This window comes from Cyphomyrmex costatus, unplaced genomic scaffold (genome assembly GCF_001594065.2).
Source record: "Cyphomyrmex costatus isolate MS0001 unplaced genomic scaffold, Ccosl1.0 scaffold1135, whole genome shotgun sequence".
Classification (NCBI taxonomy): Eukaryota; Metazoa; Arthropoda; class Insecta; order Hymenoptera; family Formicidae; genus Cyphomyrmex; species Cyphomyrmex costatus.
Window position 1 is genome coordinate 9875 of NW_017275103.1, and position 14774 is coordinate 24648.

Sequence of the window (14774 nt, forward strand, 5' to 3'; positions counted from 1 at the left end):
ATTTTGCCGCTTGCTGCTTGCTGTTCGTTCGGTTCAACTTCAACGAACTGCGGCAAAATGTATTTTGCGCCGGAAGTGCGTCATCTAGCTTACATAAAATCCTTAACCAATAGTAACGAATTGCTGCTGCAGCGTGCTGCGCATGAAAAAGCACCTTTAAGCGGGGAGCACAGACTTTTGCATAACGCATAAACCATATACATAAGGAATTTCATGGACCAATCAAATTCTTTATGTATATGGTTTATGCGTTATGCAAAAGTCTGTGCTCCCCGCTTAAGGGCGGGTTCACACCTTAAGGCTGAAATCACACGGTACGGAATAGAATTGCGGAATAGAGAGTGCGTCATTCAAGCAACCAATCAGTGCTAGAAAGCAAAATGCGAAATAACGCTGATTGGTTGCTTCAATGACGCACTCTCTATTCCGCAATCCTATTACGCATCGTGTGATTTCAGCCTAACGGAAAAGCGGAAAGCGGAAAAGCAGTAGCCAATCAGAACTCGCGCTGATGGTCGACTTTCTGCTAGTTCTATACTACTTGCTACCAACGCAAGTTCTTATTGGCTACTGCTTTTCCGCAATTCGCTTTTCCGTCAAGGTGTGAACCCGCCATAAGGACGGGTTCACACCTTGACGGAAAAGCGGAAAGCGGAAAAGCAGTAGCGAATCAGGTAGTCGACTTTCTGTCAGTTTTGTACAATTCGCGCAATTAATGCCTTCCAACTCTGTTTTGGCATTACGTGTTACCTTCTCGGTTATTTTCATGTTAATGGCTGTAATAGACGGACCAGCCAACAGAATTGCGCGAATTTCTCCAACCTCTATAGATTCCGTGTTCGTGACATCTCGAATGTGTGTGTTTAAAGTTTCATTGACAGTCGTAAATTTCGGTTTAAAATATATTTACATAACCAAATTTTTTATTATTTACTGCTCATAATTTATCAGATAAGTCGCCATTCTTCCTTCTTATATTTATTTAAACCTCTATAAAATTAAGAAAAAATATCTTTGTGCATTTTTTTTCCTTTGCAGAAGGAAGCAAACAAGGAAAAATTTTCAACGACTTGAATCTTTTAAGACTTTGACGGAAGAGGTTAATTGTAATGAACGGGTATCCTTTACATAGTATAATCCAAACAATATATATATTAAGAATAATAAACAATTTTAATCACTAATTTCTAGATTACAATATTTACAATTAATATTTAATCCAATAGCCATCCTTTTCAATCACTCGTTGCAAACGACTGTTCGTGGAGTTCACCAGATTGTGGAAAATTTGTGACCTCTCCCGTAGACTGTTCCAAGTTGCATATACATAATCGCTAATGGCCCATACATTTTCGAGTGGATTGTCTTCGGGAGAGGCCACAAATTTTTCACAATCTGGTGAACTCTATAAACAGTTGTTTGCAATGTGTGATTGAAAAGAATGGCTATTGGATTGAATATTAAATGTAAATATTGTAATCTTTAATTGTAAATATTGTAATGTAGAAATTAGTAATTAAAATTGTTTATTATTGTTAATATTATATACATATTGTTTGAATTCTATCATATGTAAAGGATACCTTGTCTTCTTCAGCCAAAATCTTAAAAGACTCAAATTATTCTTGTTGAAAATTTCTTCTTGTTCGTTTCCATTTGTAAAAGAAGAAAAATGCACAAAGATATTTTTCCTTAATCTTATATAGAAATTTAAATAAATATAAAAAGACAAAATGCAAATGATAAATATTGTAATAAACTGATCTGATAAAATTATGAGCCGTAAATAATTAAAAATTTGTTTACATTAAAAATGCACAAAGATTTTTTTCCATAATTTTTTATAGAGTTTTAAATAAATACAGAAAGGAAGAATAGCAACTTATCTGATAAATTATGTGTCGTAAATAATTGAAAATTTGGTTATGTAAATATATTTTCAAACGAAATTTACGACTGTCAACAGTGTCAATAAAACTTTAATCACACACATTCGAGGTGTCACGAACACGGGCTATAGAGGTTGAAGAAATTCGCGCAATTTCGCCGGCTGATTACGATTTGTCTACTATAGCCATGAATATGAAAACGACCGAGAAAGTAAACGCGATGCTTCAAGAGTGAATGTGACGTCATAGGGTTGGAAGGCATTAATTGCGCGAACTGTACTATTTATTACCAGCGTGAGTTTTGATCGATTAACTCTTAGAACATATAGTACTGGAAGGAGCATAGGCATATGGTCCTTGTACATTCGGTTGAAGCCGAGAAGATTGACAAGGATGGAGAGATTAAGATCGTAGATTGTAATGCGCATACTCCATACGCGTGCGCGGTGGATTATCCACCGTGGATGCTAGAAAGCACGTTAATTATTTGCGAACTGTGTTTGGTTCTGTTTGGTTCTATGAGTAAAAATTATAAGTGATTTGTGGCAATGTATTGCTATATTTGCAAAGAAGAAAATCAGGCGTCTTCATATCACTTGTAAGTTTAATTATTTGTGAGTATAGTATTAATATACGGAATTTATAATGTTAGTTTTGAGGTTAGTTTTCGTAATTACTCTTTAATATCTAAAAATTCGAATCCATTATACGTATAAACAAATTTGTGAAAAAGATAATTATATCAGGTACAAATATACAAAACTTATATTGTTCAATAAACAATAAATAAATATAATTTATCATTAGCACTCAAAGACGTTTTTTATTCATCATTTAATAAATGTATAAATTATCACTTGGCTGTCACTTAAATGTTTTTCTTATTATAAATTGAAATTTATTAGCCTTTTCACTTTAACCTTGAATTCATATATCAAATGTATACTGCAGCTGACAGCTGTGTATAATTCGCTTGCGCACGTATTCCCTCCGTACAGTCATGCGCATTACCAACTACGATCTTAATCTATTTCTCTCTGTCAATCTACTCGCCTTCACTTTCAAGAGACTATGCTCCTTCCAGTACTATATGTTCTAAGGATTAACTGCTCTTCCGCTTTCCGCTTTTCCATCAAGGTGTGAACATCCGGCCTGAGGGTGCACTCAGATGGAGCGGATCTGCGGAAATGCGGAATTGGCGGAATTGATGTGATTGGTCGTTGCTTCATTCTTATTTTTATTTCGCAGATTTAATTTTCCTATGTTCACATGAAGCGGATCTCGCAGAAGCGGAAATTTTATCGACTAATAATATTAACTCGTACAGAGGACATTTTATACTTATCTATCTAAAGAGTATATTCCATTGGATAGGACTGTTTTACGCTTCTGTTAATTCTGCATCATGTGAACATAGGAAAAATATTTCTGCGGAACGGAGAAAACGGAATAAAAAAACGGAGAAAACTGTTATAACGTTTATATTCAAATATTCAAACTGTTTATTAGCTGTGTGCGAAATTATTCCTTCTAGTAAAGTTCTGATCGTGATATGCGGATTAATAAAAAAATGTACAGGTTTCTTTTACTATAATAAAAAAATGTATGAAAGTTTGTCGCAGCAACATAATTTTAAGACCATCCACAGTATCCACATTTCTTAAGGTTGATTTATACTGGCCGTAAACTGTTAACTTATGCCGTAATCTGTAAAAATTGACCAATCACAGTCGAATGAGAGGGGAATAATCGATTATAATTGGTCAATTTTTACAGATTACAGCATAAGTTAACAGATTACGGCCAGTATAATCCAACCTTTACTCTTCAAAAGTTACGTAACATTAAAAAATTTTGGTAATTATACAGAATCACTGCCTCACCTCAAAAATCGATCAAATTAGGCTTATTCGACGCGTTTTTGCATGAAACGAAAGAATCTGGCAGAAAAAAGTGTCGCTCTGCCCTACGAACCGAGATATTAAGCGTTAAAGTTCGAGATTTTAGAGGTTAAGATATCTGTCACTGCTTTAAAAATAACAAATTAAGGTAAATGTCCCAGTTTGCGACCATGACCCTGTTTGTGACCACTTTAATAGCGTTTTCCACTGGGAAAACTGGTGCAGCACTAGCGCCGTGCTACCCAATCAGCATACCATATTTAAAAAATATTTCTTAAATATGGTATGCTGATTGGGTAGCACGGCACTAGTGCTGCACCAGTTTTCCCAATGGAAAACGCTATAAGACTTATATGTAATTAATCCGAAATTTCAAGTAATTTATCTCTGAAAACAATATTTATTACGTTTTTCAATTAATAATCCATCGTTTTGATATGTGATGTAGTGATATTTGGTAAACAGATAACTCATGAAAATGTGAAATAAGGTGCCCGTATCGTCATTAAGTGCAGATCGAGCACGTTGTTGTCGCCACGTTGGTAGACATGGCGTTTGTCACGGCAAAGTCATAGCTGTGTCATGATGTAAAAAGAAAGGTGTATCATTCCCGTGGATGCGCAGTTGTTCATATTCTCGACCAATAAGGATTGGGTCATAATGCTAGAAAGCAATATGGCCGCACTCGTATTTAGTGTGAAATTAAATGAGGTTATGTATATGATGACCGCATGTGTGCCGTATTAAGCCGAGCGTTTCGAGAATCGAGCGAAAGTTATGAAAGTAAGAGCCACAATATATTTATATGTATTTATAAATGCGATATTAAAGATAATATAATAAATTGAAAGTAATTTATTAAAATGTAGTTCGTTGTGAAATGTAGATTGTATAAATGTAGTGCTATGTAACCCTGCTATGTTTTGTTTGATTATAAAAATGCCGGCGTGCTGTATAATAAATGAAGATACTTGAAGATTTTGAGTAACAGGCAGCAAAAGATGTAATTGAAAAGAATGCTTTGATATATATTACTGGATATGTTGTACACCGATTCCGAAACACTTAGCCCGGATCCTCATACGGGCAACAGCGCTTTGACACCAAACGCTGATTGGTGAAAAACCGGTGGCGAGGGTAAAATTTACCCCCATAACCCGTTTTTCACCAATCAGTGTCCGGTGTCAAAGCGCTGTTGTCCGTATGAGGATCCGGGCTTATAGTCATTTGGGCGTCCCAACCAAATCACTTCCAGATTTACCTGGTAATTGGCTTTCATCCATTTCTAGAGGAAATTGCATGTATCCCAGCACTGATTTTCTAAATGCAGCTAATATAATGAATAGGGAATTTGAAAACTTCCATGGCAATTTTTTTAATCGAGAAAGTAATATTTTTGATAAATTAACAGACATCGTATCCACAAAACTGAACAACAATTTTCCTAAAAAAGTGATTGCATGTCTCGTACGTACTCGTACATATATTAGATTACGAGAATTTAACAGAAAAATTGTTGAAAATAATTCTTTAAAGAAAAAATGCAATAAAATGTATAGAATATGCAACAAAAAAAATGATCTAATAAAGTATAGCAGTAGAAAAAATTAATGTAATAAATGTATATAAATGTAATAAATGTATATAAGATAATAATATGTGAGAGTATTTGTGTAAAATATCTTCTACCTTACATAAAGTGATAATTTGCTTTGGCTTTTGTGTACTCGCATTGAATAACGGAAGGTCCTATAAGTGATCCTACTGTTTCGTGTTCAAACTGCGCGCGTACATTTCGACCCAAATTTCATTGGCTCCGCTCATCGAGCCGCCGCCGCTATGCGCAATGATACACCTTTCTTTTTACATCATGAGCTGTGTCATATTGTCAAACGTATTTGACAAACGTTCATAAACAGTTTTTGTGATAAAGTTTTAGTGAACAAGTGAATAAATATTGTGCTATGTGTGAATTCTGAAAAAGGTTGGTAATTTTGAGTATATAAGTGAATATGACAAATCGGTTCAATAAAACACGCATGTTTCTATCTGTGATTGTCTCAAGAGAACTAGCTATAACATTAAATTTCGTTGCTTTTTTCAAAAAGATAACAATTAATACTCATCTCCATATGTTTCTAAACACTTATGAGTTACATTTTGGACGAATAAACGGAAATATTCGATGTATGCTCGAAGGAAAATTTTGGTGACAATGCTATCACTTTTGGCTAGGTCACTTACAATGGACATCGTGTGTATTGCATCACGTGCGTCGGTCACTAAGTCCGGATCCTCATAGGGACAACAGCGCTTTGACACCGGACGCTGATTGGTGAAAAACGGGTTATGGGGGTAAATTTTACCCTCGCCACCGGTTTTTCACCAATCAGCGTTTGGTGTCAAAGCGCTGTTGCTCGTATGAGGATCCGGGCTAAGTGATACATGGTGATACATTCGATCCAATGCACCAGTCACTAACCGTGGAGCCACAAATAGGGCAAAATTAAAATCAAGCGGTCACTAATGTCTACATTTACATAGTTTGCTATTTATTTTTTTATATTTATTAGATTATGTTTACAACCCCAGTAAAGCATGTTTTTCGATACAAAAATGATTAATCTTGAGTTCGGTATAATTGATTCCTGATTTTAATCACTCTAGAGTATTTTTCATTCGTATTAACTCATGCGATTTTCTTATAAGGTCACAAACTGGGACATTTACCTTACTGCTTTAGAAACACAAAAACACTGCTTTAAAAATACAAATTCACTGCTTTAAAAAATAATTCACTGCTTTAAAACAATAGTGGAGTCCCCCCGCAGGAGGGGCGGAATCCACTGTATCCACGCAAACACTTTTACAACGTAGATATAACATGCGTGGATGCAGTAAGTTCCGCCCCTCTTGCGGGAAGGTTCCACTATTGTTTTTAAAGCAGCGAATTGTTGTTTTTACAGCAACAGTACAATCATAGAGGGACTGAGGGAGCGGAACATACTGTATCCACGCATATTACTTCCACGTTAAAAGTGTATAGCGGGAAGCACAGACTTTTGCATAACGCATAAACCATATACATAAAGAATTTAATTGGTCCATTGACTCATGCATAAGAAAATGGGCCAATGAAATTCCTTATGTATATGTATTATGCGTTATGCAAAAGTCTGTGCTCCCCGCTTATGCGTGGATGCAGTGGGTTCTGCCCACAGACTTCTATATATACTACTAGACTGCTAACTTGTTTGAAAAAGTGGACCCCAATTTCGATTGTGCATTATACGCATGCGTCAAGAACCGCACCGCGTGACCCGTGCGACACATGCGCATACATTAGCACGCTCATACGTATTTTGACAATTAACCTGGGCCCCGATTCTCTAATCCATCGTAAGAGAAACGTATACGAAAAATTAGGAAAATGCTATAGTATACGTAACGTGTACCGTAGAAGAGGTAAAAGAAGTGTTTATAGAGGTGTTTAAGAGGTGCTTTATTTCAGATTAGTTTATCAGTTTAGATAATTTCGTAATATATAGAAGAGGTAAAAGAAGTGTTTATAGAGGTGTTTAAGAGGTGCTTTATTTCAAATTAGTTTATCAGTTTAGATAATTTCGTAATATATATAAATATATTTATATCACATAAATATACTTGATATCACAATTTTTATTTGCTTTGTATTTTTTACACATTTATGGACTTTAAGGCTTTATGGACTTTATGGACTTTATGGACTTTAAGTTAACTAATAATTCTTACTGAAAAAAACTCAGCTTATCAATACTTTGTGTATTGTATTGTAACATGTTGGAAAGGCACACTTTGCTGGCATCGTAATTAAAAATGGTTTTTAAATTGTGGTACATATACTGTAATAATAGGTAAATGTTAAGAAAAGCCCCTTCATCACAACTTTTAATAAAAATATACAATCGATGAGTTTTTGCATGAAACGAAGGAATCTGGCAGAAAAAAGTGTCGCTCTGCCTCGCGAACCGAGATATTAAGCATTAAAGTGAATTTATTTTTAAAGTAATGAATTTCGTAGCTGTGACAGATGTACTAACCTACATGGTTGTCAACTTTAACGCTTAATATCTCGGTTCGCGAAGCAGAACGACACATTTTTTTGCCAGATTCTTTCGTTTCATGCAAAACCACATCAATTGAGTATATTTTTATCAAAAGTTAAGGTGAAGGGGGTCTTCTTAACATTTACCTACGGCTACAATACGGCTACTCGCAATATCGCAATCAATCGCAATCAGCACAGGACACAGCCATATTACATTCCTTCGGTGTAGTTTGTAACGCATGCGCAGGATCATTATAAATTTTAGGGTCCACTTTTTACAAGCTTGTATTAAGGGAGTTAGCAGTCTAGTAGTATATATAGTCTGTGGTTCTGCCCCCCTTGCGGGGGGGCTCCACTATTGTTTTAAATTGAATTGTTTTTTAAAGCAGTGAATTTGTATTTTTAAAGCAGTGTTTTTGTTTTTCTAAAGCAGTAATTTGTTATTTTTAAAGCAGTGACAGATATCTTAACCTCTAAAATCTCGAACTTTTAGGGTCTGCGCACAATGGAGGAACAGATATTAGATATTAAAATATTAACCTATCAGAATCGTGTATTTCGGTGTAACTGGTATCTGGATAGGTTAATATTTTAATATCTAATATCTGTTCCTCCATTGTGCGCAGACCCTTACGCTTAATATCTCGGTTCGTAAGGCAGAGCGACACTTTTTTCTACCAGATTCTTTCGTTTCATGCAAAAACGCATCGAATAAGTCTAATTTGATCGATTTTTGAGGTGAGGCAGTGATTCTGTATATAATTACCAAAATTTTTTATTTTAAAATATTTTAAAAATATTACATACAGTAATTCTTCAGAACAGCTTCCTCACCTCCGATTTTGATGAAATTATTCTACTAGATTCTTTCATTTTACGCAAAACGAGTTGAATAATCCTAATTTCATCAAAATCAGAAGTGAGGAAGTTCTTCTGAAGAATTACTTTGTATATACTTACAATATTTTTAATATTTGCCATGTTGGATTAAACAGAGGCGTTTTTTCGTTATCTAACCAAAAGCAACCGCGGCTAAGGCGGATCTGTGAAGCTGGCATGACATTCTGTCGATATCAAAAAAATTACAACAGTTCCAGTAGCACTTTTCATAGTTCTACAGTTCTACCTAGAAATACAAAATAGTTCCGCAGTTTTAATATGAAAAAACTAAAATTAAATATATGGCATGCTAACTATACGCAAATCTGGCACGTTAGATTTCCTCTAAAGTACGAGAAAAAAAATAATATTTGCACTTTTAGCAACAGTTCCCGATAGTTCTACTAAAAACCAACTAAGTTATGCATTTTCAAAATAAAATAACAACATTTAACAATTTTTATACATCCTATATATAGAAAATGGCATAAAACTTCTAGAAAAAGTGACGTGCTGACTATTTCTATCAGTTTCAACGGCAGTTCTCATTAGTTCTCACAGAGTTCTATGCAATGAAATCATTTATAAAGCAGAGTTCCGGCCTCTACATATTTTTAATCAATTTTTTAATACCTGAGTCCAGCATGACACTTGTAGAAAAAGTAACGTGCTGACTATTTCTATCAGTTTCAACGGCAGTTCTCGTTAGTTCTCACAGAGTTCTATGCAATGCAATCATTTATAAGCTGAGTTCCGGCCTCTACATATTTTTAATCAATTTTTTAATACCTGAGTCCAGCACGACACTTGTAGAAAAAGTGACGTGCTGGGTATCGATCATGAAACTTTTTCATTTTTCACTTTTCACATTACGAATTTCAAGTGAAAGTGTTTACTTGAAAAATGAAAAAGATTTATTACATTCTGCATGGTATACGATTCGTAATGTACTAACTAATGCGTGGTTTAATTTGAAAAGATATATTGCTTAACGTTGATTTAGTTATGTATGACATAAATATATTTCTCTATCGTAAATTTTTGCAATGTGAAACTTTTCACGTGAGTTTTCAGTGAATGGTTATATGTCCTCTTTTCATGAGTAAATGATATCCTTGCATGTAAATTTTTCACCATCGGACGACTTAGTTAAAAGTGAAAAATGTTACGCATGTGTATTATACAGTTAAGACAATGGCCTGGTTTACATCGTGAAAGAATTGGTATGCGTATTAAATGTGTTTCATGCGTTTACATCGCCATTTATATCATTTGATATGACGCGTATCAGTTTAGTACGATACTCCTGCTTGATACGCTAGTACCGAAATAATCCGACAGCGTTTACATCGTGCGTACTAAATGTTTATAGTACGAATTTGATACGAATATAGTACCTGATCTTTTAAAAAAACCTTTTTTTAAAAAAAGAAAAAAACATACGCCAAGTGCATAAAAATATATTGAACTTCTTGATCAAAAACAGATATGAGATAAATATAATTGACCAAGTGTATTCTTCATTACGCCAGTCACATAAGACAGACCGAAAGTGACTATAATTGTCAACTGGATTATAGTGAAGAAAAAACTTGGCGTGCCCGGGTCGCATTAATTGTAAACAGTATGCAGTGAAAACATTATTTCAACATAGTATTTGCATTATAAATTAAAATAATAGACATATGTATACAGATATAATATCATATACATATACGTCCCATACAGCACCGACAATTGCAACAATATTGCTGCAACATTGCAAATTTTTTTGCAACGTTGTAACAATATTGTTAAAATGTAGATATGCAACATGGTTTTAATAATGTTGGAGCAATATTTTTAAAAAATTCTGCAAATGAACTATTGATTTTATATGCTTGAATATAACGACGAAGAATTTATATTCTTCTTCATTACTCACAATATGCGCGCGTAAGAGAAAGACAGATTCATTCATGTTTTGCATCTCACTATTGCTTACTAAGAAATCTAATTAATAAGAACTGCTGTAACTTTTTTTTTTCGTGTGCATCCGCATGCGTGCGAGCAATATGGCATTCAATTGAGGACATATCTGTCATGCGCATGACACTCACGCGTGCAGATAATCTTGCACTCAAGAAGACTAGAACCAGGAGAGTAAACTCTGTTAAATATCGGTAGAGGGGATAGGCCAAAAAGCATGGTGGAAGGATTACATGATGTGCTCAGATCGGCTAAACCACGCTCCTTTTCACAGCAAACTGCTTCAGGTTCCGCACGGCTGCCAACAATATTTAACGTCGAAGAGTTACTGAACCTGAATTTAGAGTGCGGTCGAGTTGCCACTACGAATACTTCGAAGCGTTTCTTGATTGGTTAATTTGTAAAATTCTTTCTTCTGATTGGTTAATCAAACGCTTCGAAGCATTCGTAGTGGCAACTCGACCGCACCCTTAGTCGCATCTTTGTCACACGTACTAGTGGGTGTCCTTTTCTACCGTGATGTCTCTCGACATCTGTTCACTCACGGCTTTGCTCCGACTCAAGTCCACCGAGTCCACACGTTTTTAGAAACGTGTGTTTTGTGCAGTTTTGTTAAAAAAAATTAAAAAATTGAAGACATTAAACTATTAATATACATTATTGTTGTAAAAAGCATTAAATATTAATTTTCATATTTTATACACTATATTATACACTTTTATTAATTCTTTTTACAATGAGCGCAGTTGATTTCTTGTCGCGTTGTAGAGCGAGAAGAACATAGATTTGATCAACCTTCAGGAACTTATCCTAATAAACATTTTCAACTTAAAATAATTTCAGAGATCGTCTTTAATTAAATACATTTATTAATTACACGTATGAATGACCGTGTTTATTTTTAGAGCTCTCAATTGCCCATTAATTAATTTAATTCACATTTATTATTATTTCTCCCGTGTAAATAAAAATATATGTTAATAACAAGGCTTAATAAATTTAAAAAATAATTAAAACAACAGGGCTACGAACCAACATTCGTTAAATTATGTTTGAGATCGTGAGAATGATGGTTCAATGCGGTAATGCGAGAAACGAAATCGGTGCGTTTAAATTTCAGGATTGAAAGACGATGATAATTGTCGTTGATTTCGCGCGTGTAGAATAAACACATTCTCGATATTCTTATGTTACAAGACAACCTTCACTAGTTTTTCCTTTGTTATCTGTAACTAGAGAAAGATTTGTTTTCTACACGCATCGCGTCAGCTGGTAACGGCCGGTCGATTGGCAACGAGCGGTGATTTCGCGCGAGCGCACCGCCAAAGAAAACGTCATGCACGGCCACGAATCACATCGAGGAGATTTCGGTCGCGCATGACTAATGCCATTCTCGCAAGGAGAGAGGACGCGAATTGCCAATCGCTCTTGTCAACTCGATGTCACCTCTGGCTTTTAAAATTTGGCAATTTTAATTGGCAGCAATCTCAGAGAGTCTTTGTCTCGAGAGATGATGCATGCGCTAACGAACTTTCTTCGTCACTTCTTGTCCTTTGCTTGAAAACGTAACACCGCCGAGAAAGTCGCCGAGAAAACCGCCGCGCCGAAAAATAAGTAAGAAAATCCGAAACATAAATTCAAGTAACTCAGCTTATATTGCAGATTATTTACGATAAAATCTTGTATTTTCTTTCGTTTAACTGTATAATAATAATAAAACTATTGAATTGTTATTTGTGGACGTACAGAAATACGTATCAATCATTGTGCCGTCTAGAACTGTTAGAGTGCTCGTGCACTGGAATTTAAAATCGTGGTGCGCTCTCGTACATTTTCTGGTCCTTCGAGCCGGATCTCGCGCCGGCAATCGCGATATCGGGAGTTTCACCGTGTTGTTCAGTGCACAGTGACCGCCAAGAACAAAGTGAGTGAGTCATGAGCATGGATCTGCAGGTATTACTGACAGCCCAAAGCGACATTCACGGTCGCATGGCTCGGTCGGTTCTGAATTTGAAGAAGTTAGGCGAAGGCAATATCACACTGCACGCAGCCGAGACGCGCATCGTCCTCCTTGACAAACTATGGTCGAAATTCGAAGCGCAGCACGAGCTCATACGAGGATACCTTAAAGGAACGTTCGATGAGAGTGAGTACAATTCGTCCGGATTTGCCGACTCGGCCGAAAATACTTACGTGGAACAGCGAAGCCTTCTCAATGAGTATGTGCAGCAACTTAAAACTTCAAGGCCGAACGCTCCGTCAGTTCCAGAGTCTGGTACCGAGCTCTTCAATAAAACCTTTTTGCCTCGTTTAAAAATTCGCTCATTTTCGGGTGCATTTGAAGACTGGCCGAGACATTTTCAAATCCATAGTCGGAGTCAATGCATCGATTTCAGCAGTGGAAAAATTTCATCATTTGAAGGCATGTCTGAAAGAGCCCGCCGAAACATTGATACGACCTTTGCCAGTAACCGGGGACAACTATCCACGAGCATGGGCTTTATTAAGCAAGCATTACGAAAACAAAAGAGAATTAGCGCGCTCCAATTTTTCCACATTCACAGCCATGGCAAAAATGAAGTGCGACACCGCCGAAGAGCTTAACCGCATCTATCACGTTGTGACGAGTGTTGTGAACGGCCAGGAGAGCATAGGAAGGCCGATCAATTTGCACGGCTTTGACCTTTTCAACCATCTCGTCATTGAACTCTTCGATACAAAGACGCGTCTTGAATGGGAAACGCATTCCAGCACCTCCAACGAATTGCCATCTCATGAGACACTGCTAGATTTTATAAGTAAGAGAGCTCACGCTCAACGCCGCGAAGCCAAAATCGAGCAAGGTCTCCGGAGATTCTACGCGACCCGCGAAAGCGCATCACGCGAAGCGCAACGCCGACTCGCCGCAGTGCGTCTTGTGCAAGGGCAAGCACAACGTAATGATGTGCGAGAACTTTAAAGCAAAATCCGCTACAGAACGCAAAGCCGTCGCCGAAACTCATCGATTGTGCTTCAACTGCTTAGGTTCTCATCCCATAGCAAAGTGTCAATCGGTGAAAACGTGCATCACATGCAAGTCACGACATCATTCGCTGCTTCACGATGCATACTGTTCGCCGAAGCCCGCCGAAGTCAACTCACTAGCTGCTGTATGCCATGACGAGGACCACAAGGCGATCCTGCTCGCAACCGCTCGAGTATCCATCGCTGACCGCTTCGGAAATCAACAGGCAGTTCGCGTCTTGATTGATCAAGACTCAGAGGTATCTTTGATTTCAGAAAAACTAGTTCAGCGGCTGAATTTGCCTCGATCTCGGTCCAACGTTGAGATCTTTGGCATCAGTGGCAGTCGCTCAGGACCAAGCCGAGGCAAGGTGACTCTCAGGGTATCCTCCCTGGTGAATGAGACAGAATTCAACGCCTTTATCCTGCCGCGCCTGTCCTTGTATCAAGGCGCAAACATGAAGAACGGAATCGAGTGGCCTCATCTGAGGGAAATTCCGCTGGCCGATCCAGAATTCATGGCCAATGATCCAATTGAGCTGCTCTTTGCAGCAGAAGTGTGCTCCTTCATTCTTCAGGAAGGCCTTCGAAAGGGGGGCCCCCGAGCTCCCGTTGCACAAAATACGCTTCTTGGATTCAGTGTACCGCCGACGACGAGCTGGCCAAGCTTGTGCAACTCTTTTGGGAGCAAGAGCGAGAAGTACCCGCCCCCGTAGCTCTCACTCCCATTGAGCAGCGATGCAAGGACATCTTTGTTCGCCCTCATCAACGAACGGCTGATGGCAGATACGTAGTGCGACTGCCGTTTGCCTCACGGCCGACGACTCTCCTCGAGACTCGCAAATCCGCCGAGCACTTCTTGACAGCCATGGAACGGCGCTGTGACCGCGATCCTCGGTTTGGAGAACTTTACCACGCCTTTCTACGAGAATACGAGGAGTTGGATCACATGGAGTTGGTTCAGGACTCGCAACACTTCAATGCCCAACGATGCTACCTACCTCATCATGGGGTGCTTAGAGAGTCAAATACCTCAACCAAGCTGAG